Source organism: Dermochelys coriacea, chromosome 15, assembly GCF_009764565.3.
Source record: "Dermochelys coriacea isolate rDerCor1 chromosome 15, rDerCor1.pri.v4, whole genome shotgun sequence".
Taxonomy (NCBI): Eukaryota; Metazoa; Chordata; order Testudines; family Dermochelyidae; genus Dermochelys; species Dermochelys coriacea.
Window position 1 is genome coordinate 27,172,190 of NC_050082.1, and position 22,473 is coordinate 27,194,662.

Consider the following 22,473-nt stretch of genomic DNA (forward strand, 5'->3'; position numbering starts at 1 on the left):
TAGGGTGGAATTCCCTTGCACAGGAAGCTGCGGCTCCTCCCTTGCGCAGCTGTTACTGAAAGAACCTCACAATGGAGACAAGCAACATGCCACCTAGGGAGGTTGGGGAGTCCTCATTGTTGGTGATTTTAAAGAACTGGATAGACAAACACCTGTTGGCATTAATGTTTACTTGCAGTGGGGTGGACTAAATCAGTGTTTCTCAATCACTGGTCCATGAGATCTCCCTGATGTTTGGGAAGGATGTTTGGTATCAAAAAGGTATAGAAACACTGGACTAGGTGACCTCTTGGGCTAGAAGGAACCTCTACATTTCTGTGATGTTTGTTTTCCTCTGCAAGTTCAGGATGGGATCTCCAAATGGCCTAAATCTGCCTGGCTGTTTGTTTTTACTTACATCATGGTTTTATTTCAAAAAAATAAAATAAAACCAAAATGTGAATCAGCTTCAAGTTATAAAAATTTCTAGTGATTGGCTCTGTGAGAGTGAATTGTATGTTCGTTCCAGGAATTCCCTGGCATATTTCCCTTGGACAGAGATATTCATCACTTTCCCATTATGAGCATTGTCTGAATGGAGACTGAACCGCCAGTGGATTCAGATGCGGGGCGGGGTTGTCAACCTCTTTGCAAAAAATATGGAGTTGAAATTAGTTTCCAGCTATGGCAGAAAGGGACTTTGGAAATAAGCGAAGGAGCCGTGTGTGTGAATGTTTTATTACTTGATTACAATAGTCAAAGGCTGCACTTCAATGGTTTTATTTTTCTTGAGGAGTACAGCATTAATGTTTAAACCTTGATTGAGCCTCAGATTAATGATCACCTGTAATGGGTCTGATCCTGTCTCCAGTGACATCCGTGGGAGCTGGATTGGGCCCTTGGCACTGCTCTGAAAGTGAAACTTCACCACACTTAGACTTGGTGCCCTACATATTCAGAACTAACCTTTGCAGCTTTGATGACTAGGTGAGAGTCCTATGATTCTAGTCGGAGAGTTTCCCTTTCATTTCTGCTTCAGGCTTTAACAAGATTAGCTTTGTTGTGAAACTTGCTTTGAGTGCCCTGTGCTTTGTGAACGACTCTGGTGCTCAGAATGGCTTGAGATCTAAGCTGTCTGAGCTTTCAGTTGGGATTCTGTTCTAGCACCCTAGGGAAAAGGCAGGGAGTGGGAAGGAAAAGCTAGAAGGAAATTCTTGGCCTTGTTACTAAACGCCCTTTGCATCTCATCCAGAGCCTCCAAAGCTGGGTGAATGCTATGAGCCCTGTTTTCCCAATGGGGAACTGAGGCATGGAGGGGTTAAGTGACTGTCCAAGATTATGCAGGGAATCGGTGACAGAGCCAGGAACAGAGTCCAGGGGCCTGATTTGCTCTTTTCCTGGGGAAACCCCATTAACTTAAAGAAGTGACTGACTGGTGCGATTGGTCAATTGGGCCCGGAGAGGCCATCTGCCTGGGCTCTTATGAGGCCCTTATGACTGTAGTAGCCGAGTGTGGATTCTTTCCTCCTGGCCCCCATTCTGTCCCCCACCCCCCCAAGCCAGGCGCAGACTGGGCCTGTCCTTGCTATAGGGTGTGAGCCCCGCTGTGGCAAGGAGGTAGGAGTGCTCCTCTGTAACACAGGGGCTGCACGAGCATTCGCACATAGGCCCCCTGCCCTGCTCCATGGCAGGAGAGGATTATGCTCCCCTTCAAGCCCAGCTGTGAGGTTACACGTTCACAAGGCCCAGGCTATCCTGGGACGTGCCCACGCTGCATCAGCGCAGCCAGACTTGCAGCACCCAAAAGCGCAGTCCGGCTCTTGCTGTGCAGTCAAGCAAGAGGTGCCCCGGGGTGCCTGGGAGAACACCTGCTGCTTCCTGGGTTCAAGGGCACAGGCTGCTCTGTATCAAGGACCTGAATTGGCCATTCCTATGCAGGCAGGTGACCCCCTGAAGCGACAGGGAGGTTTTTCTTGCAGGAGTCCGACAGGAATGGGCCTAATTCAGTCAGAGTTGATCCCTGTGCAACTCTCCTGGGTCAGCGGGCTCTCTGCCTGGGACAGAACTGCAGGAGAAAGCCCCTGGAGTCTTTGTTTAGCTTAGTAGAGACGCTTGACGCAACCCTGTATCTCTGTACCCACATGGGATCCTTTATTCCCCACCAGGGCTGTTAAAATAAATAGGCTTACTAACCGCTGATAGCTGTGTAAGAGAAAATAAAACCTCTTTCTGTCTCAGACTTCCTTGAGAGCCCCTTCTCTGGGCTAAATCTCAGGGCTATTTTATTATCTTCTGATTTCCCTGTTTGGTCTTTGACCACAGCCTGTGAAAACCTTGACTAGTTCCTCATGTTGAAAGTGCTGGTGGCTGTTCTCATTTTGACAGCACCCCAAAGTGTAACAGATGCTTCTATTGAAGAGCTGGCAGTCTAGAACTTAGATACAACGCCCCACAGAAGGAGAAACAAAGAGAAGGTGGAGGGTTGGAGAGAGGTTTCAGAAATGTACAGCACCTAGCGCAGGGAACCCTGATCCTAGCTCGTGGCCCTTAGGTGCCCCCACAATACAGATAATTCATAATATCAGTTGGGTACTGACTGGGCACATCTCCTTGGTTTTCAGTGTTGGTACTTGTACGTGTCTTGGGAGAAGGGAGTTTGTAGGAGGACCTGGACTGGGGGGAGGGTCAAGACTTGGGTAGCTGCTCAGCGCACACCTGTGATACAGAGAAGGGAGGGAAGTGAAGGGATATGAAGGCTGGTGACTCTGCTGGTGCCAGCTGGGAAATGCAAGCCTTACTGGGAAGGGTTGATTGGCCATGAAGGGTGAGCCCAAGAGTAGCTGTGTCCAGCAGAGAAATCGGATCATCGAATGTTGCTAGAAAGATGAACGCGGGACAGATGCCTGCACAAAGGACTGATGGCTCTGCAGGGCTGGCTGCCTTCGAGGGGAGGACTTTGATTGTTGACAAGAGCGGTTGGAGGGTTTGATGGGTCTGCACGGCCCGCTTTGGGGGGAGGTGGCTGTGTAAAGATCGGTTCTAAGGAGCCCGGACAAAAAGGTCCCCAGGAAAATCCCTGTGTAAGGGTAGCTGGTGTAGGATATGATATTGGCAACTGAAGAAATGGGAATGGAGGGATCCATGATTGGCTTGTCTGCTGGAAGCACTGAATAACCAGAATCGGGGAAATTGAGTCTAGTTTGCTGGAAAGCCGGTCAGGTTAATAAAAGCTGACTGCCCATGGCCAATGAGCTCCAGTCTGTCGGGGGGGAAACGAGTCTGCAGCCCCTAAAACCCATCCCAACTGGCTCCTGTTGTTGGCAGCCTTGGAAGAGAGAAATAAACTTCCTGGGGTTCTAGATGCAGCTGCTTCAACTCAGAGTTAGGAATAGGGTGACCATACATCCCATTTTGGCTGGGACGGTCCCGCTTTTCAGTTCTGTCCTGGCCGTCCCTACTTTTTTGCCAAAACTGGGCATTTGTCCCAGCTGCAAGGCAGAGTGGTGGGTCAGCTGAAGGCAACGCTGCCTGCCAGCAACAATGGAGAAATTTGCTGCTGCCTTCAGAGCTGACTCCCCTCAGGGCGTGGAGTTCAGCCCCAAGCAGTGTGGGGAGAGTGGCTTTGGTGAGCCCTGGACCATCCCGTTTTTACTTTAAGAAATATGGTCACCATAGGGGTGGTGCCAGGATGGCTTGGGAGAAAGAGAGAATCTGCTTGTTGTGCCTTTAAAGGCGCTTTCTGAAGACTTTATGGAGGGGACGGAGTCCTGGTAACGGTAAATGTCTTTATTTATTTTAATGAGGTGTTTTACATTAGAACCTCAGATCTTGTCTACTCTGGAGGTCTAGGATTAGAGAACTAGTGGAAAGTTGAGTAATTTTGGGGGGGAGGGGGGATTTTTAGACTGTTTAGAAGTAAGTTCTGTGATTTGGGTTTTTTTTGGGGAGGCGCTAATCTGCCATTTAACTTCAAATACTAATTAACATTCTGGAAAAGGGAAGTCTCGGTTAAAGGTTCCAGAACCTTGTCTCTGAATGGTTCTCTAGCGCACAGTGAATCTGTCCAGATACACGACGGCCTCCAGCAAAACCAGAGAAGAGTAGACTTGAAATTCCTGATTTCTAAATTTAAATAACAGGCAAACTCCCCTTCTCCCCCCCGCCCCAAAAAAAAAACCTTTAAAAATTAAAAATCAGGCTGCCTTTCTGTATCACTGTGAAGTGCAATAAAAAAAAAAAAGACAAAAGCTCAATTAAAAAAGGCTTTGCAGTTTGCCTTCTGTGTTGCTTTTCTAAATAACTGCTGGTCACTTGAAATGAGCACCCTTCTCATATCCCTGGAACTACCAGTTGTCCGTTTCATCCAGTCTACATGGAAATGAGCAGTGTTTCAGGTCTATGCATAGTACCACACAGACCACAAATGAAGAGAGAGCAGTTTGCACCCTTACATGTTTGTGGTAGCGCCTGGGTTGCACGTATTGGTTTCACTTTTCACAGTTCCCCATGAAATCGGTTTCAGTAACGAGTAAATTTGCAACAGATTTACACCACCTTGCAGTTTTCATTGAATCTTTCTGCACATGTGCACGCTCACAAAGAAACTGAAATGCCTTTTGTATGGGCTGTCTAGCTACACTCCTTATCCAGCAATCGTCCTCACGTAGACTCTGTCCTCAGATGGTTTTAGGCACAAAGGGCTCGGTCCTGCTCACATCAAGTCAATAATGGCACTTCCATTGGGCCAAATTCACCCTGGGTGTAACTCCATGCACTACACCTGAATTACCCCAGAAACGAATTTGACTGCAACAGAAGCAGAATCTGGCCCAATACTATTTGATTTGGGGGTTAATTTTAGTGACACCCCTCTTCCCAGCAATTGGAGCAGGCCTAATATTAAGCCGTATTCCCAGAGCCGCAGGCTGACACCAAGACCCCAACGCGCAGTGCTCAGCCAAAATGCTTCATGAAGTGTCATTACAGCTGAGCTCTGTGCAGAGCATCTCACACCAATCCAGATTCACCTGGGGGTCCGAACTCCAAAGGAAACTCTGGGCAACAACAGCAACCCTCAGTGGAGCTGGGATGAGAGGGAACTCCACTCGTGTAAGCCACACGATTGGGGCCTTCTGATCTGCAGCATGGTTAGTTATTTTAACTGGGCAGTGGCACTGAATTCTGGCCCCCGGATGAATCAGATGGAAAGAAGAAGCAAACAGACTTTGCCTCCAGTTCCCTCCTTTTTATGCTCACTCTCAGTGGTGCAGAGAGGGGAAGACGCTCCACCCAAGCCCACGCCAATGTTTTTGCGACCAGGGTCTCTGTCTCTGAAGAGAAGAGGATTTCACAATTTCCACTGATGGGGAGTTCTTCCTCTTCGCCGTTAGTCCTTGCAGCCAACTTGCAGAGCAGCACGTGACCTGGCACGAGGATGTGGTGATAAACTCAAAAATCAGATCTAGTGGCAGGCAAATTGCGAGCTCTCAATACTTGGTTTGTGTTTGCTGTTGGCGCTACACAACCATCAACTTGTGCTAGTTGGGGAAGCAAGATCAATCTGCTGAACTGTACAGTTGCAGTGACATGACCGGGAAGCAGTTGGGCAAGGCAAAAGAATTCTGGAGCTCCAGGATATCAGGCTGTATATCTCTGGTCAGCTTTCAGAGGTCTCTGGGGTAAATTCATTGCTAGGGCAAGTGGGCGCAATTTGGTTGCAGCCAAGAGAGCGGCATCTGCTGCAAGTCGGTGATGAATTTAGCTTTCCCTGTTTCAGTTAAAGAGCGGCTGAAGTCAGCAGCATTCTTGGGTGGGATTGGGGACAATCATTTCAACAGGGCCTTTCATCCCAAAGCTGACCTGAGTCTCTGTTTTTACAAACACAGGAATTGTTTCATCTTCCCACTGAAGTGCAGCCAGCTCTGGGGTGGCTCACAGCAGATGTTCAGCCACATACAGCAATGCTACACAATTGTTTGGAATCAGAACTGAAGAATACTACTATGTTCAAGGGGAATGTGAAATTAGCCCAGACATGGCACCAAGATAACTTTTTTTTTTTTCTTTTTCCCCCTCATGCTGCTTTCTGTCAATTTATACTTTTCAATCCTGCCTGTGGCCAGTGGCTCTTATTAACCTATCGTGTTTCCAAATAGTCTTTGTCTTTTCAAAGCAAAGCGCAGCCTGGCTTGCAATCTGAAAGCAACTGTAGTAACCATGTGCATTTTTCCTGCTTTAGCAATCCCTGACCCAGTTAAATCCTAAATGCCATTTTTGGTTTTGTACTTGATGTTTCGTATTGAAGGAAATAATTGCCAAGGAACAGCCAAAAACTGCAAATGCCTGCCGAAGCTGATAGGACAGTAAACACAGTATTCCCAAATAGGGGTATCCTCAACAGAATAATGCCCGCTCCTCCTTTGCGCTCCTGTTTGCAGACCCTTGTCTGTCTGGGTCCTGATCCATGAGGAGCTACAGTAATACAAATAGTAAATAACAATAATATTCAAGTTTCAGAATAGCAGCCATGTTAGTCTGTATTCGCAAAAAGAAAAGGAGGACTTGTGGCACCTTAGAGACTAACATTTATTTGAGCATAAGCTTTTGTGAGCTACAGCTCACTTCATCGGATGCATTCAGTGGAAAATACAGTGGGGAGATTTATATACATAGAGAACATGAAACAATGGGTGCTACCATACACACTGCAAGGAGAGTGATCACTTAAGGTGAGCTATTACCAGCAGGAGGGCGGGGCAGGGGAAGCTTTTGTAGTGATAATCAAGGTGGGCCATTTCCAGCAGTTGACAAGAACATCTGAGGAACAGTGGGGGATGGAGGGGGCGAATAAACATGGGAAAATAGTTTACTTTGTGTAATGACCCATCCACTCCCAGTCTCTATTCAAACCTAAATTAATTGTATCCAGTTTGCAAAGTTAATTCCAATTCAGGAGTATCTTGTTGGAATCTGTTTTTGAAGTTTTTTTGTTGAAGAATTGCCACTTTTAGGTCTGTAATCGAGTGACCAAAGAGATTGAAGTGTTCTCTAACTGGTTTTTGAATGTTATAAGTCTTGACATCTGATTTGTGTCCATTTATTCTTTTACGTAGACACTGTCTAGTTTGACCAATGTACATGGAATTTAACCAGTTCATTTAAACTTCTGGAATCTTATTTGTTAGGGTGTTTGGATTTTTTTGTTTTTGTTTTTTTCTTCTATATTTAGATCTAAAGTCTGTGGTGGTGGCTCAGATGCTGGTGTTACACATGAGGCCTGAGTCTGATCCTAATGCTAAACTAATGTAAATCAGGAATAACCCTGGAGAAGACAGTAGAGTTACACCAAGGTAAACTGGTATAAGAGAGGAAAATCAGGCGTGCTGGGTGCAGATTAATCAGGAAACTGGTTCAAGTGGCAAGGGGCCTGGCACATCTACCCAAACATGTGTACACCTTCTGGCCACGATCTCTCTGTGCATGTTGCATTCATTTTGCACACACTGAATGCTAAATCAGTGCAAGCTACTAGTTATCACACCAAATTTCTAACTGGTTGTGTCCAGTGTGGTATTTATTCTACTGTTTACATCACTACTAAAGGATCAGTCCTGTAAGCACTTACACACATAAGTAACTTTACTCAGCAGAGTAGCCCTGTTTAGTTCAGTGGGACTAATTACATGAGTAAATGACTTTATACATAAATGTTTTCAGGGATGAGATTCTAAATTTGGCCCTTCATGTCTAAATTAAGGGGAATGCTCTGATGTGATTTACACCAGTATAAATCTGCAGTAATTCCCAGTGACTTCAGTTGAATTGCTTTCCGTGTGCAGAATCAGAATGGGGTCCAAACACAAATAATTTTGGCTTCAAATTTAAGTTGGGGTTTTTTTATTGTTTTAAGTAAGAAAAAGGTGATGGATAACAATCTGATATGAACTGAAGTGCTTAATTGATGTTTAAAACAATGGAAAACCTCTTTAAAACTTAAACTGCAGATGGCAGCCTCAGAAACCCTGATTACAGTTGTCTGTTATTGGTTTATTGATACCAGAAAATGAAACTGATTGTAAACAGAAAGTGAAACTGATCAGTCTAGTTTTTTGGCCAGACTGAATGAAATGCAGAAAGAAAACAAACAGCCAAAATGGAGGAAAGTAAATTAGCTTTCGAACGTTTGCCCTGTTAAAGTAACTGAAGTTATCATACCTAACAGAGAAGGGCGTCTCTTTCAAATTATGGGCCCAATCCTGAATCCTTTCTCAGGCCAAATGCCTTTTAAGTGGGTGGGATTCTGTTAAGTATGAGTACTCCCAGAGTTCTGTGGAGCCACTCAGGATTTGCACCTTTTGTTCACAGTTAGTTTGTTTCAGTGGCAGTTTTGACTGAGGGAGGAGTTCAGGTTTGGCCCTCCTGAGTCTTCTCTTATCAGCATCCCAATATGATCAACCTGTGGCTCTCAAAAATCATGAGATGGAAAACAAACAGATGCACCTTTGGGTTCATGTTCTTTTCCCTTGGGTTCCCAAGCCAATGGGGTCATGCTCGGGTCCCATTTTCAAGCTTTTCTCTACCACCCCAAGGGTTAGAAACTTACTGTTTTTTGTTTGTTTGTTTTTTGTTTTTTTGTGGGTGTGGTGTGTTTTTTTTTTTTTTTTAAATTGAAAGCTGAGATTCTCACCTAATCTCATGCCTCCAGGAGTTGAAGCTGTATGAATTGTGTGTGAGTCAGTCTGTCTGCTCTGGTAGGCTAGCCTTGGGCTAGAGCATTCCAGCTGAACTTTGGCAGACCAAGCTGTTTTCTAGAGAGCTGCTCCCCTTTGAGGAATGCCAGGATGGTCTCTAGAATTACTCTTTTTTTTTTTTTTTTTTTTTTTTTTTTTTTTTCCCCACATCTTTCTCCTCTGGAGAAACCATTTTCCCCTCCCCACCTTCTCCCCCAGTAAACTCAACAGAAGCCTAATCCTCTAAACCCCGCTATGCCCGGTATCAAATAGACTAGGGTTGCTTCAAAGAGCTCAGATCTTGTTTCCTTGTGGGATGGGTTGGATAGTTGGGGCTGGCATTGCTTCTGGCAGCAGGGGAACTGCAGAACTTGGCCTGCCATGCAGCGAAAGCCAGGACGCAGTGCCAAGGTCTGATCAGCCAGCCTCTCAAATGCTCTCTTTGACATCTCCCTGGCTGCTTTCCTAGGTGGTAGCCTGTAGGCACAGAGGGCTGGATGCTGTGCCATAGAAGTCAAATGCAAAACTTCCATGTGGTTTAATAGGGAAGGACTGGGCCCTTGAAATGTGCAACCAGCCTAATTTCATGTGTTGGTAGGTGTTTGTTTTTCTCCCCTCCAGGTATTGGAAAGTGGAATTTAAAGAGGATTAAAAAAAATTATCTAAAAAATATATTGTGTGTCTCGAAAGCTTCCAGGGACATTTACTAAGAATCCATTCAGTTTGTGTATACAAGCCTAGACTTAATAGAAGACCACGAGATAGGAATTGGATTTAAACTCAGTCTGAGTTGCTAGCTACATGTTTTTTTTTTCACCTCGTGAGCTATAAATAGATCAATGGGTCTGTATTTGCTGTGAGCCTTCTCCTTTAAACACTGCTGTGCTCTGATCACACAGGGTTTGGGTTGCTCTGTAGGGTTTGGTGTTTTTCTGGTTTTAATTTGAAATAGAGCGCAACACACATGCAAAGAAGGTGCGAGCTCTGTGCCATTTAGTCCAGCTGGTTGTGGTTAGAGACAAACACCTGTTCTGAGGTTTGCAAATAAATACTCCTGAAACACATTTTTCTGTGCAGAGGCAAAGCTGCAAATGTAAAATTTTGATCCCTCTTTTTTGTGAAGCTGTGAAAATGCTGCAGGCTGAATCCTGATCTCGCATACTTGAAATCACTGGAGGGTTACTCCAGATTTACATCAGCATGGCTGGTGTAAACCCTGGCCTTGGATCACTCAAAAGAGGAAAACATTAAAATTCAGATATTTTTAATTAGCCCCTCCCCAGTTGGGAAACATTTTGGGCCTGATTGTGTGGCTTATTCCACTTAGGAGATGCAAAGAGTGCAGAGTGGGGCTCCCACTGGCATGGGGAGTTCCCAGTGGACGTAGAGCCAGCACAGTTGGCTCCTTCACCCCGGCTTCTCCACAGTCCCCGGCATAGGAGGTGGGAAAGGGGGTGCTGGAGCATGGTTGGAGCCTGCTCTCCTCCAGCAAACCCCAGTTGGTAGATGGTCCCCTGGGGATCATTAGCAGCTAGTGAGGTTTAAAACAGCCTCCAAAATGCTCTGCGTTCTGCAGAGCTGGTAGAGAGCCCCTCCCAAGCCGATTGCAGCATGGGTTCCATTCAGTGGGTTCACAGAACAAGCCTTTCTTGCAGTGATAAGAGCTCTTGTGGTTTTAGCATGGGTGGGATCCAAGGTACCAATCGGAGATCTTTAGCTGAGAGCTAGTGTGCTCTTCTGAGCATTGCTGGGAATGCAGCTCTTATGGCCAGCCTCAGGGGACATGAACCTCGGCAAAAATAAAATAAACCTGAATGAATGTGAAGTTTGACTTGTTCTACCCTCCCTTGATGGTAATGTTGGCTAGGGAGATGTTCTGGGCTGGGAATGCACTGTCTGCTGTTCCAGGATCACTCCCTCAAGCAAGGTAAATGACATGGGTTCTGGGATGTAATGTTCCATGGAAGTGTTTGGAAAGCTACAGAGCAATTCACTTGAATTAGTTTCCCAGCCCTGCTTCTGACTCACTGTGTAGACTTCCCCCGGGCAAGTCGCTTAACCTCGTTGAACCTCCGTTTTCCCCAGAGCTCAGTGGGGTTAAGAACAACTAATTAATAACAAACTATTGCTTATAATGTATTTTAAGATTATTTGATCAAAGGTGATATCAAGACTCGATCCTGTAAGGAGTTAAACATCAGTCATTGAGGGTCAGCCCCTTCCAAGACACCTGCAGGATCAGTCCCTAAACAGAACTTTTCACAGTCACTGGAGGCTGGATTTTCAAAGAGATTTAGGCACCTTTCCAAATCTTGTCCTGGGTCGTTAGCCTTAGTGCTGTAGTTTCAGTAGATGTTTATAATTCCTTCTTTACCTGCCTACCGGATTCAGGCTGCTGATTCCCTTTCTTTTGTTTTTTATAGGTATAAATAGATGTGTGTGGTTTTTTTTGGGGGGGGGGGTTGTTTTTTTTGGGTGGTTGGTTTTCCCCAAATCATGATTGTTTCATTGGTGTAAATGCACATGTTGCTTCAGTTGCATTGACATCACTCCCATGTGTTGTCCTGGAGTTACCACATGGCATCAGAGGGACGCAGGGGACTTAAAGATGCTCAAAGGGCTTGCAGAAATCAATAGCTGTAGCAACGCTTTCTCCGAGGCTAACGTGTTTGCCAATTTCCAGCTCTGAGTAAATTTTTGCAGGCATGTCCTAAACCCCATGAAAATTGGGATTTCTAATGGAAATGTCCACAGATGTTCTAGAAGGGAAGGGAGGGGAAATGGGGTTTTCATTTTTGCAGGTTTCGTTATGGCATTTGTAATGATCATGCTCTCAGATGAGCCAAGATGTGTGTAAGCCATGCTGCCTGAACCATGCCTTCTGCTTAAGATGGGGTAAGGCTAAATCTTATCTCAGTTATGTTCTGAGCAAGGTTATTTTCAGCTTCCTTGGCTATCCGCCGAAGTATGTTTCTCAGACTTACAGCCGACTGAGCCAGCAGCTTTCCTACCCTGTTACATACATAGACTTGAGCTATCAGGAGGAAGGATGGCCCAACGGTTATCATGCTGACCTGGGACTTTGGAGACTTGGGTTTAATTCTCTGCTGTGACTTCGCCAAAGCACTGATGTCTTTGTGCACTTCGGTTCCGGCCCTACCTCTTGGTATTGTGAGGGTGTATATATTAAAGGCACTTGGGTGCTAGGGTAATTAAAGGGGGCATATGAGAACCAGAAATAGACAAAGCAAAGAGGCTTTATGCAGGGGCTTTGAACCTCCCCAGGGTGAAGCAGATAGTATCTTTCAGCGGCAGCCATGGTTGTAACCAAGGGGATGGGAAGCAGGCCGTTGAATCAGACAGGTATCCGCTGATTAACTCAGGCTTTGCGTGGGGGATGGGGTAGCAGGGAGACCATTTGGCCCTTTGTCGGTAATACACAAATCTTAACTGGTAACGGATAGGAGGAATGACTTTGCAGTTGGTTTGGTTGGGGGATTCGTCGCTGGCACAAAATGCAGGTGGACTGGCCTGCAAAGGCCTGCTTCCTGCAGTAGGGGAACTCCAGCTGAGAGCTAGTGGAGTTGGCGGAGGACAATGAGGGTTGGTGAGCAGCCGAATCATGGTGAATCCGTACGCGATGTATTCGGGTTACTCCTCGATATAGCGCCTCAGGTCTGATGGCACTTCAGAGAGCACAGGGGAAGCCAGGCTCCGTGCCCTGGAAATGTGGGGTCTGTTTGCACTGCAGCTGGAAGTGAGCCTCCTAGTCTGGGTGGGCGGACATGACCTAGTGTGCTAAAAATAGCAGTGTGGCCATGACTGCTTGGGTGGCTAGCCCAACTCTCCCAGGGCTGCAGGGTCTACACAGCTATTTCTAGTGTGCTAGCTCAAGCCCTGCTAGTGCGAGTCTGTCCACTTGGGCAAGAGGTTCGCTCCCATCCACACCCTTGTGGTCTGACTCCAGATCTACAGTGCCCAGGGCATCAGGCCAGGTGCGAGGCGGTGCGGAGACGGGGTTAGTGTGGATAGCAGCTTTGCAAAAGAAGTTTAACCACAGATTCTTCTGTGTTCTTATCCCACTTTCATCACAGTTGTATCTGAGCCCCTTCCACCCAGCACCCGAAAGCAGCTCACTGCCATGAGATGCCCGCAACCGCCTGGTTGTTACCCCCATTTCACGGGGGGAAACCGAAACACAGAGAGGCAAAACAACCCATCACCCAGGGAGACTGTGAAACGGACTCTGACTGGCCTGACTATCAGGTCTGTGTGTTAGCCAGGAGCCCGCCCTTCTCTTGCCAGTGGCTTGGAAGGAGACAGGGTGCTTGGTCATTAGCGTGGGCAGGGGCCAGTGTGGCAGGCACTCACGAAGGTGCAATGTAGATGAGTTATCACCTTGATTAGAAATGTTCTCTTAATCTTTTTTTTCTCTGTGTGTCACTGGTCCTGTATGAAATGTCAGCAGGGCACATTTTTCCATGTACAGCTTTTACATGCATAAACCACATGGACAGTCTTGGCAATAGATCCCTCTGTCAGAAATAGGGCTGTCTGTCTGGCCTGCCTGTCTGTGTGTAGTCCTGGCATCTGAGCTTGTGCCTACCTTGTCGTGCCAATTCAGCTGAATCGCGTCTCAATGCGCAGTTACCAGTCTGATTATTTCAGATGTCGTGGTGGTTACTTAAAAAACGAGCTGATGTGGACTTAACCGCAAAGTCAGCTTTATGTACATGCTGGAAATCCCCACCCTTGTGTCTTTTGTGAATGGAAAAAGGCCTTTCATTCACAGGGAGGAAGGGCCCACTAGAGGTCTGCTTTGTGAGCTGCTCCCGCCCCAGCAGGAACACAGACCCTTGGGGGGGTGGGGAGGGTCTGGGTTAGGTTAAAACGTAGGGTGCTATCGGTGCAAACTCTCGCTTTGCTGTTTTAAAAACTGCATCTTGTGCTCTCCATTGGGCAAGTGGGTGTGGTTGTGTATCACCAACGTGTACAGATGCCAAAACCAAAGAGGAGGCTGTAAGTCAAGCTAATAAAAAAAAAAACACCCCACTCATACCACATACCTGGAGGATCCAGCCTGGTGTAAATAAAATGAATTCAGCAGGGGCCTGGCTAACGCGCTGGCTGCCGTGCTTTGAGCCTGCTCCCTCTCCTGTTAAAGTCTGTGGGCATCTCAGCTGCTTGAGCACAGGCTTTGACAGCTTGGCACCCAGTTCCCCACTGTGCTCACTTCCCCCATGCCATACAGGTGTGAGAGACCCCCTGTTGGAATTAGCAAATTAGCACCGTTTTACACAGGCTCTGCATAGACCAGAGAGGAACGAGGGCATGCAGGACTTAGGGGAGAGGTTTTCAAAAGTACCTAATGGATTGAAAACCAAGGCATATCAGTGCTCCTCAAGGTGCTTTTGCAAATCTCTCCCTTGATACTTTTAGAAAAATCTTTAATTTTTCAATCCAATCTTAATTGCTTGTTTAAGGAGTTTAAACGGCTCGAATCCTAAAAAGCAAAAAACCGGGGCAGTTTGGCAGCCTGTCAAGCCAGCTTCTGTGCAGTGCCTTTAGAGAAACGCAGGACCCTGGGTGGCTCTTGGATTTGGACTGGCTGCTTGTATTGACAGATTTTTGCATAGAAAATCAAGGGCTGGATGTTGGAAACTATTTTTATCACAATAAAAAGTTAAATAAGGATTTTCAAATCCTAGGAGAGAGCAAATCCCCCACAAGTGGGAGCTGGGTCATTGATCTTAGGGCCGCAAGGGACCAATGCAATCCTCTAGCCCAGGGGTTCTCAAGCTCGGGGTCGGGACCCCTCAGAGGGTTGTGAGATTATTAAACGGAGGGTCGCGAGCTGTCAGCCTTTACCTCAAACCCCGCTTTGCCTCCAGCATTTATAATGGTGTTAAATATGTAAAAAAGTGTTTGTTTTTAATTTATAAGGTTGTGGGGGGTCACACTCAGAGGCTTGCTGTCTGAAAGGAGTCACCGGTATAAAAGTTTGAGAACTGTTGCTCTAGCCTGATTTCCTGAGTCTCTACCTGGGGATTCCTGCCTCAACCCTTGACCTGTGTGTGGGTGCTGGCCAGGAGGGGAAGAATCTTCCCAAATGTTAGGGCAACGGGAGGTGATGTGTAGGAGTTTGGAGAGGGATTTTGGCCCCCAAATGGGGCCCAGTGGATGTAAGTGAGAGCAAAACTAGCCCCTTGGCATTACAAGGGCTTTGTCTGAATAAAGGTGGCTGGATCCAGCCCTTACGGAGGGAGGCGTTAAAGGCTCAAGATACTAATAGGGAATGGACACACTGCACTGTGCTCCTGGCCCAGGTGGTTCCTCCAGGAGTGATACAATCCAGTACAAACCCATTAGTCTGGAATGGGGCTGAAAAAACCTGCCCGCAGTGGCTTTTGCCACCGATAACAGCAGCTGCCTCCTTGGCGCTTCACTTTCAGCTCTCTTTCAATCGTCATTCTTCGAAGGCAAATGGGGCTGGGTGTTTGGGGCTTTTTGAGATTTCAGCGGTGACTCTCTTCATTTTGGTGAGCAAGCTGGGGGGGGGGGGAACAGGGGGCTGGTGATGTGAGGGGGAGGAAGATGTGACAAAAGGTTATTTGTCATTTATTAACCACAACTTTTTCCATCCTTGGTCATGCACGGAAAAAACACTTTTAGCAGTGTAACCACAACCCCAGCGTTAATCGCTGAAGAACGGAGTTTCTTATTTTGGAAACTGTTGCTGGGATGAACTTAGCTTGTGTTTGATTAGCTTATGAAGGGAAGGTCACGGGGGAAAAAAATCCCCAACCTGCCTGGGTAGAGACGGCTTCACTGTGTTCAGCTTCAAGACAGCAACTGAGATCAGTTCACTGCTCTGCTCTGCATTCCCATGGCTCTGAATGACCCAGTCCTAGAAGCCTGGAGGTGGAAGAAACTTGACATTCTCTAGTTCATTTCACTGTCCCGCTAGTTAATTTCCTAATGTTTTGTCTAGACTGAGTTTAAATGTCTCCAGTGAGGGAGTTTCCTCAATTTCCCATGGGCAATTTCTCTGTCTGATGCATCTTGCCATATATAAAAGCTAGATAGTGTTGTTTATCAGGGAGCTTTCCCTGACCCCCAGCAAACAAGTTCTGTTTGATTCACGCCGAACAATTCCTTTCCATCTTTGGTCTCTGCACCGTTCAGTTATCTGCAGACATGCATCACTCACCTGTCCCTTAGGCTGTCACTTAATCCAGCACTGCATAATTGGTTTATATAGTGTAGTGATTACTGCGCTCTCCAGTTTGAAACTCGGCAGAAACCTGTCAGAATTTTACGAAGGGTCATGCTGGTGGATTCTCCATGGCTGGGAATTTTAAATCGAGATTGGATGTTTGCCTAAAAGATCCATTCTTGGTCACTCGGGAGTTGTTTGGGGGAAATTCTGGCCTGTGTTATGTGGGAGGTCAGACTGATGACCTTGGAATTGGTGCCCTCATCTCCCACCAACTCAGGATGCACTTCACAGATTAGGGCCTTGTGATTTCTAATAGGGAAATTAAACCACATGGCATGCAGGATTTGTAATCCTCTCCCCAGAGCCAGCTCTGTGCTCCCTCATTTGGTTTTGCTCACAGAGGCTGCTGAGCTCTCTACTTGCCAACTCTTGGGATGTTATTGCAAGTCTCTTGCTAGTTGTTTTTTTCCTTAAAGTCCCAGCTCCCAGAGTCGGGAGATTTCAAAAGAGGATTGATTTATTTATCTTTAAAGAAGTCAATTTCTACCTCTCACAGCTGCAGAGACAAGCTTGAAAATGTGACCCTAAAGCCAGACGGCAATAAAAAAAAAAGAACCCACTCCCCCCCAAATAACCCCTCATTATTATTATTATTATTTTTATTATTTATTTTATTTTATTATTTGTATTGCATTAGTGCCTAGGAGCCATAATGGTGGACCAGGACTCCATTGTGCTAGGTGTTATAGAAACAGAATAAAAATAAAGACACCTCTGCCCCAAACAGCAGGATTTTTAAGCCAATCCTGTGACTTTTCTTAAAGCCCGAGTCCTGAACACTTGAGTCTGGATGTACTGAGCTCCCAGCTAAGGAGCCAGCCCCGTGAGGGGCACAGCACCGCAGTGCCGGCAGTGCTGGGTCTGCGATCAAGTGCAGACGTGAGGCCTCCTCGTGCATCCTACGCGGTCTCTACAGAAGCTCATAAATATTTACCTCTGAAATAAGCACTCAGCCTTGAACCAACCACATCCTGAACCAGAACAAAACAAATATTACACAACGAGGAGGCAAGGTATGTCGCTTTCCAGGTCTGAAGCTGCCCAAGTTCAGCATCTCGCTACAGAGCCCTTCCCGGTCCCAGGGGCCCCCTTCATACCAGTGTAAGAGAAGACAGAACATTGCTGGCCTAGTTTTGTAATTACTCTGTGTCCTGAAGTGAGCAAAACCTCACCATTTCTCAAGGGCATGTTTCCGCACCAGACACACCTGCTGGCTCTGGCTGGAGCTTTTCAGGTTTTTCCCTTAGACCTTTTGACTCCTCAGTGAAATGTGCTGGGAGAACGACCCTTTGCTATCTGGTAGCGGCTTCCCCTGTATTTCATCATTTGTCTTTAGTTTTGGTTCCTTCTTTTTCACCTTCCTCTAGTTTTAATGAAACTCAAGATGGGAAAAGAACACAATCATTCTCCTTGAGTTGGTTGTAGTCTTAGGAAAACCCTTCTATGAGGGAAGTCTCTTTGATAGATTAAGTTAGAAAAGGATGCCCACCCCCACCAATTTTGGAAAAAATAAATTTCTAAGGGGAAAATAAACCCTGGAGGCTGGCTTGGGACAGCCTCTGTATCTATAGCTGCAGGGCTGTTGCTTCAAGCTCACTGTCTGTTACATGCACATCCAGGGTGAAGTTCCTTCTCTGCAGGGCGCTGTGTATTGGGGCAAATTTTACCACTTGGTAACTGTGGACTTGCTGAAGAATGCACATAGCTTAGCCCCTGGTCTCTTTACTTCCCTAATGTTTCTCATGTCCCAAACTTCCCCTTTAATGTGCAACCCAAGGAAACGATTGATTGGCAGGAGAATTCTGACACAACTGTGAGATCTTCCAAAACGTGCTGAGTGGGAATAAGGAAAAAAGTCATTCGTGCATCTCTGTGACGCTCCTGAACCTTCTGCTTGGGTTTCCATCCGTCATTCCCTCTATCGCCCACCATGTTTTGTCTTGTTCTTGTCTCGGCAGTTTCTCATCGGGTAAACCAGAGTTACTTTTCTGCTTGTGCTGCTGGAAGGTCACCCAGCTCGATCTTAGGCTGCAGTAACAATCTCCTCTGTGGCTCTCTGTATTTCCTGCAGGCTGTATCAGCGCTGGGTTTGTCTGCAGAGTCGGAGGCTGCCAGCTCCGGCCCTTATCGCTGTTTCCTGCATTCTCATGTGCTGAATTACAATCACGTGTCCAATGAAAGACATCCAAGAAGAAAACATGAGTGGTGATTAGCAGAGGGGAGAGAGGGACGCTGGTTATGCAGATGCTTGTATCTGGCCAGACCCCCCACCTTTCCTTGAAAACGTGTCTCGTCCTTGAAGCCAGACTGTGCGAGTTTAATAGCAGTTAATTTAAACTTCTGGTGTTAGACATTTCTTCCCTTATCCTATTTTGGGGGCGCGGGGGGAGGAGGAGCCTTCACAATGAGGTTCTTTGCTTTCCCTCCCTCCCTTACAAAAATCTGTATGTATGTATTTATGGAGTGGAGCAGGTTTATTGGCTACACTGGGAGACTGAGCATCAGGACTCCTGGGTTCCCATTCACAGCTGTGCCACTTGCTCACAGTGCAACCTGTGACGTCGCTGAACCTCTTTCAAAGATCCATGATGCATCTCACAGCAGTCAAGGTGTTAACCCTGGTTTAACACGTGTGTTGTAACAGGTTGATGTCCTGCCCCCAGCTTCAGTGTGAGTAATTGCATCCTGTCAACCTAAATTCCTTCTGTAGTCTCAATTGGGTGCAGCTCTTCTCTGCATCCGATGAAGTGAGCTGTAGCTCATGAAAGCTTATGCTCAAATAAATTTGTTAGTCTCTAAGGTGCCACAAGTACTCCTTTTCTTTTTGCACAGTGGCTGTGAGTCACCCCAGAATTGACTGCATTTTAGCGAGAGAGGAAATAATTTTAGATATAATTAGGGCTGTCAATTAATCGCAGTTAACTCCCGCGATTAACTCAGACTTAATCATGATTAATCCCACTGTTGAACAATAGAATATCAATTGAAATTTATTCAATATTTATGGATGTTTTTCTACATTTTCAAATATATCTATTTCAATTACAACACCAGAGTACAAAGTGTACAGTGCTCCTTTTATATTTATGATTACAAATATTTGCACTGTAAAAATGACAAAAGAGATAGTATTTTTCAATTCACCTCATACAAAGCAATCTCTTTATCATGAAAGTGCAACTTACAAATGTAGGGGTTTTTTGTTACATAACTGCACTCAAAAATGAAACAATGCAAAACTTTAGAGCCTACAAGTCCTATATCTTGTTCAGCCAATTGCTAAGAGAAGCAAGTTTGTTTAATTTACAGGAGCTAATGCTGCCCACTTCTTAATTACAATGTCACCTGAAAGTGAGAACAGGCGTTCTCATGGTGCTGTTGTAGCTGGCATCACAAGATATTTACGTGCCAGATGCAGTAAAGATTCATATGCCCCTTTGTGCTTCAGCCATCGTTCCAGAGGAAATGCTTCCATGCTGATGACACTCCATTTAAAAAAAATGTGTTAATTAAATTTGTAACTGAACTCCTTGGGGGAGAATTTTAGGTCTCCTATTATTTTACTCACATTCTGCCATATATTTCATGATATAGCAGTCTCTGATCATGACCCAGCACATGTTGTTCATTTTAAGAACACTTTCACTGCAAATTTGACAAAATGCAAAGAAGATACCAATGTGAGATTTCTAAAGATAGCTACAGCACTTGACCCAAGATTTAAGAATCTGAAGCCTCTTCCAAAATCTGAGAGGGATGAGGTGTGAAGCGTGCTTTCAGAAGTCTTAAAAGAGCAACACTCTGATGCGGAAACTACAGAACCCGAACCACCAAAAAAGAAAATCAACCTTCTGCTGGTGGCAGCTGACTCAGATGATGAAAATGAACATATGTTGGACTGCACTGCTTTGAATTGTTATTGAGCAGAATCAGTCATCTGCATGTACGCATGTCCCCTGGTATGGTAGTTGAAGAATGAAGGGACATATGAATCTTTAGCGCATCTGGCACATAAATATCTTGTGACGCCAGCTACAACAGTGGCATGCAAATTCCTGTTCTCACTTTCAGGTGACATTGTGAACAAGAAGCAGGCAGTATTATCTCCTGAAAATGTAAACAAACTCATTTGTCCAAGTAATTGGCTGAACAAGAAGTAGGACTGAGTGGACTTGTAGGCTCTAAAGCTTTACATTGTTTTATTTATGAAGGCAATTATTTTATATACATAATTCTATATTTGTAAGTTCCACTTTCATGATAGAGATTGCACTACAGTACTTGTATGAGGTGAATTGAAAAATACTGTTTCTTTTTTTACAGTGCAAATATTTATAATAAAAAATAAATATAAAGTGAGCACTGTACACTTTGTATTCAGTGTTGTAATAGAAATCAATATATTTGAAAATGTAGAAAACATCCCAAAATATTAAACAATAATAGAATACCATTTCTTTTAACAGTGTGATTAATCGTGATTAATTTTTTTTAATAGCTTGACAATCCTAGATGTAATATAAAATTGAAAAACCTCCCTGACTTCTGTAGCTTTTACATGATAATAATGATGCCAATTTAAATTCTAGTAGTTTGCATTAAGGCATTTAAACGGGTAAACAGTGAGGTGGCAAAATTGGCAGATGATACAAAACTACTCAAGATAGTTAAGTTCCAAGCAGACTGCGAAGAGCTACAAAAGGATCTCTCAAAACTGGGTGACTGGGCAACAAAATGGCAGATGAAATTCAGTGTTCATAAATGCAAAGTAATGCACATTGGAAAACCATAATCCCAACTATACATATAAAACGATGGGGTCTAAATTAGCTGTTGCCACTCAAGAAAGAGATCTTGGAGTCCTTGTGGATAGTTCTCTGAAAACATCCACTCAATGTGCAGCAGCAGTCAAAAAAGCGAACAGAAAGTTGGGACTCATTAAGAAAGGGATCGATAAGACAGAAAATATCATATTACCTCTATATAAATCCATGGTACGCCCACATCTTGAATACTGCGTGCAGATGTGGTCGCCCCATCTCAAAAAAGAAATATTGGACTTGGAAAAGGTTCAGAAAAAGACAGACAACAAAATGATTAGGGGTATGGAACGGCTGCCGTATGAGGAGAGATTAATAAGACACAGACTTTTCAGCTTGGAAAAGAGACACCTGGGGGGGACCATGATAGAGGTCTATAAAATCATGACTGGTGTGGAGAAAGTAAATAAGGAAGTGTTATTCACTCCTTCTCATAACACAAGAACTAGGGGGCACCAAATGAAATTAATAGGCATCAGGTTTAAAACAATCAAAAGGAAGTCTTCCCCCTCCTCCCCCCCCACACACAACACACAGTCAGGCTGTGGAACTCTTTGCTAGAGGATGTTGTGAAGGCCAAGACTATAACAGGGTTTAAAAAAAAGAACTAGATAAATTCATGGAGGGTAGGTCCATCAATGGCTATTAGCCAGGATGGGCAGGGATGGTGTCCCTAGCCTCTGTTTGCTAGAAGCTGGGAATGGGCGACGGGATGGATGGATCACTTGATTACCTGTTCTGTTCATTCCTTCTGGGGCATCTGGCACTGGCCACTGTCGGCAGACAGGATATTGGACTAGCTGGACATTTGGTCTGACCCAGTATGGCCGTTCTTATGTTCTTATTTAACTTAAACTCTTACAGTCCTAGAAATAAGAACCCTCAAAGCCTTGCTGGGTAACATCTAGTGTATTCACTCAGCCAGTTCACAATCCTTCCCCACAGTATAATTTCTGGAAACTTCAATACATGGACTGAATGAAGCTGTTGCAGTTGCATGCGGATATTGTGTTTACCTTCTGTGCTCTCTATTTATTCCAGGAAGTTATTAAAACTTCCCACAATTAGAACGATTTTGGCTTAAAATAAGAATAAAACCGCTGGCAAAAATAGTCTGTTTAAAGATTCTGTTTATAGCCCTGATCTTCAAAAACAGCATCCAGAATGTGAAATGCTTTGTTGATGTGGGTCAAAGGCAGCTGGTTTATTTCTCCCACTCACCCTCCTTTTAAGAGGAAAGAAGAAAGAAGCCATACAAATAATAACATGTGAAGTAGCTGATAAGTGATGAGAACAAGTAAAGGAAGATGGTGGATTGGGGCTGTCGAGCTCAATGCCCTGTCTGGAGACTGCTTTTAAAGGTGATAACAAAGGCTCCTTGGAGCACATCAGTCTGTCATTAGGTGATCTGGGGAGAGGAGATAAGTTTTCTCTAGGGCCAGCTCTGATGGAGATGTGTGGAAATACTAATAATACCTAGCACACTTTCCCCCCCCCCCCCCCCCAGAGTTCAAAGTGCTAGAAGGCTGAGGACAGCTTCTCATGGGCCGGGGTGGATTCTCCTTTCTTTCTTTTCTTTCCTTCCCAACACTCCTATTACAGTAAAAAGAAAAGGAGTACTTGTGGCACCTTAGAGACTAACAAATTTATTAGAGCATAAGCTTTC

General features: G+C 45.2%; 1 protein-coding gene across 4 annotated transcripts in view; it reads left to right on the forward strand.

Moving 5' to 3' along the window:
* The window catches only part of SH2B3 (SH2B adaptor protein 3), a 94,475-nt gene that overhangs the window by 15,610 nt on the left and 56,392 nt on the right, over positions 1–22,473 (forward strand). The gene's annotated exons all lie outside the window — the stretch shown is intronic.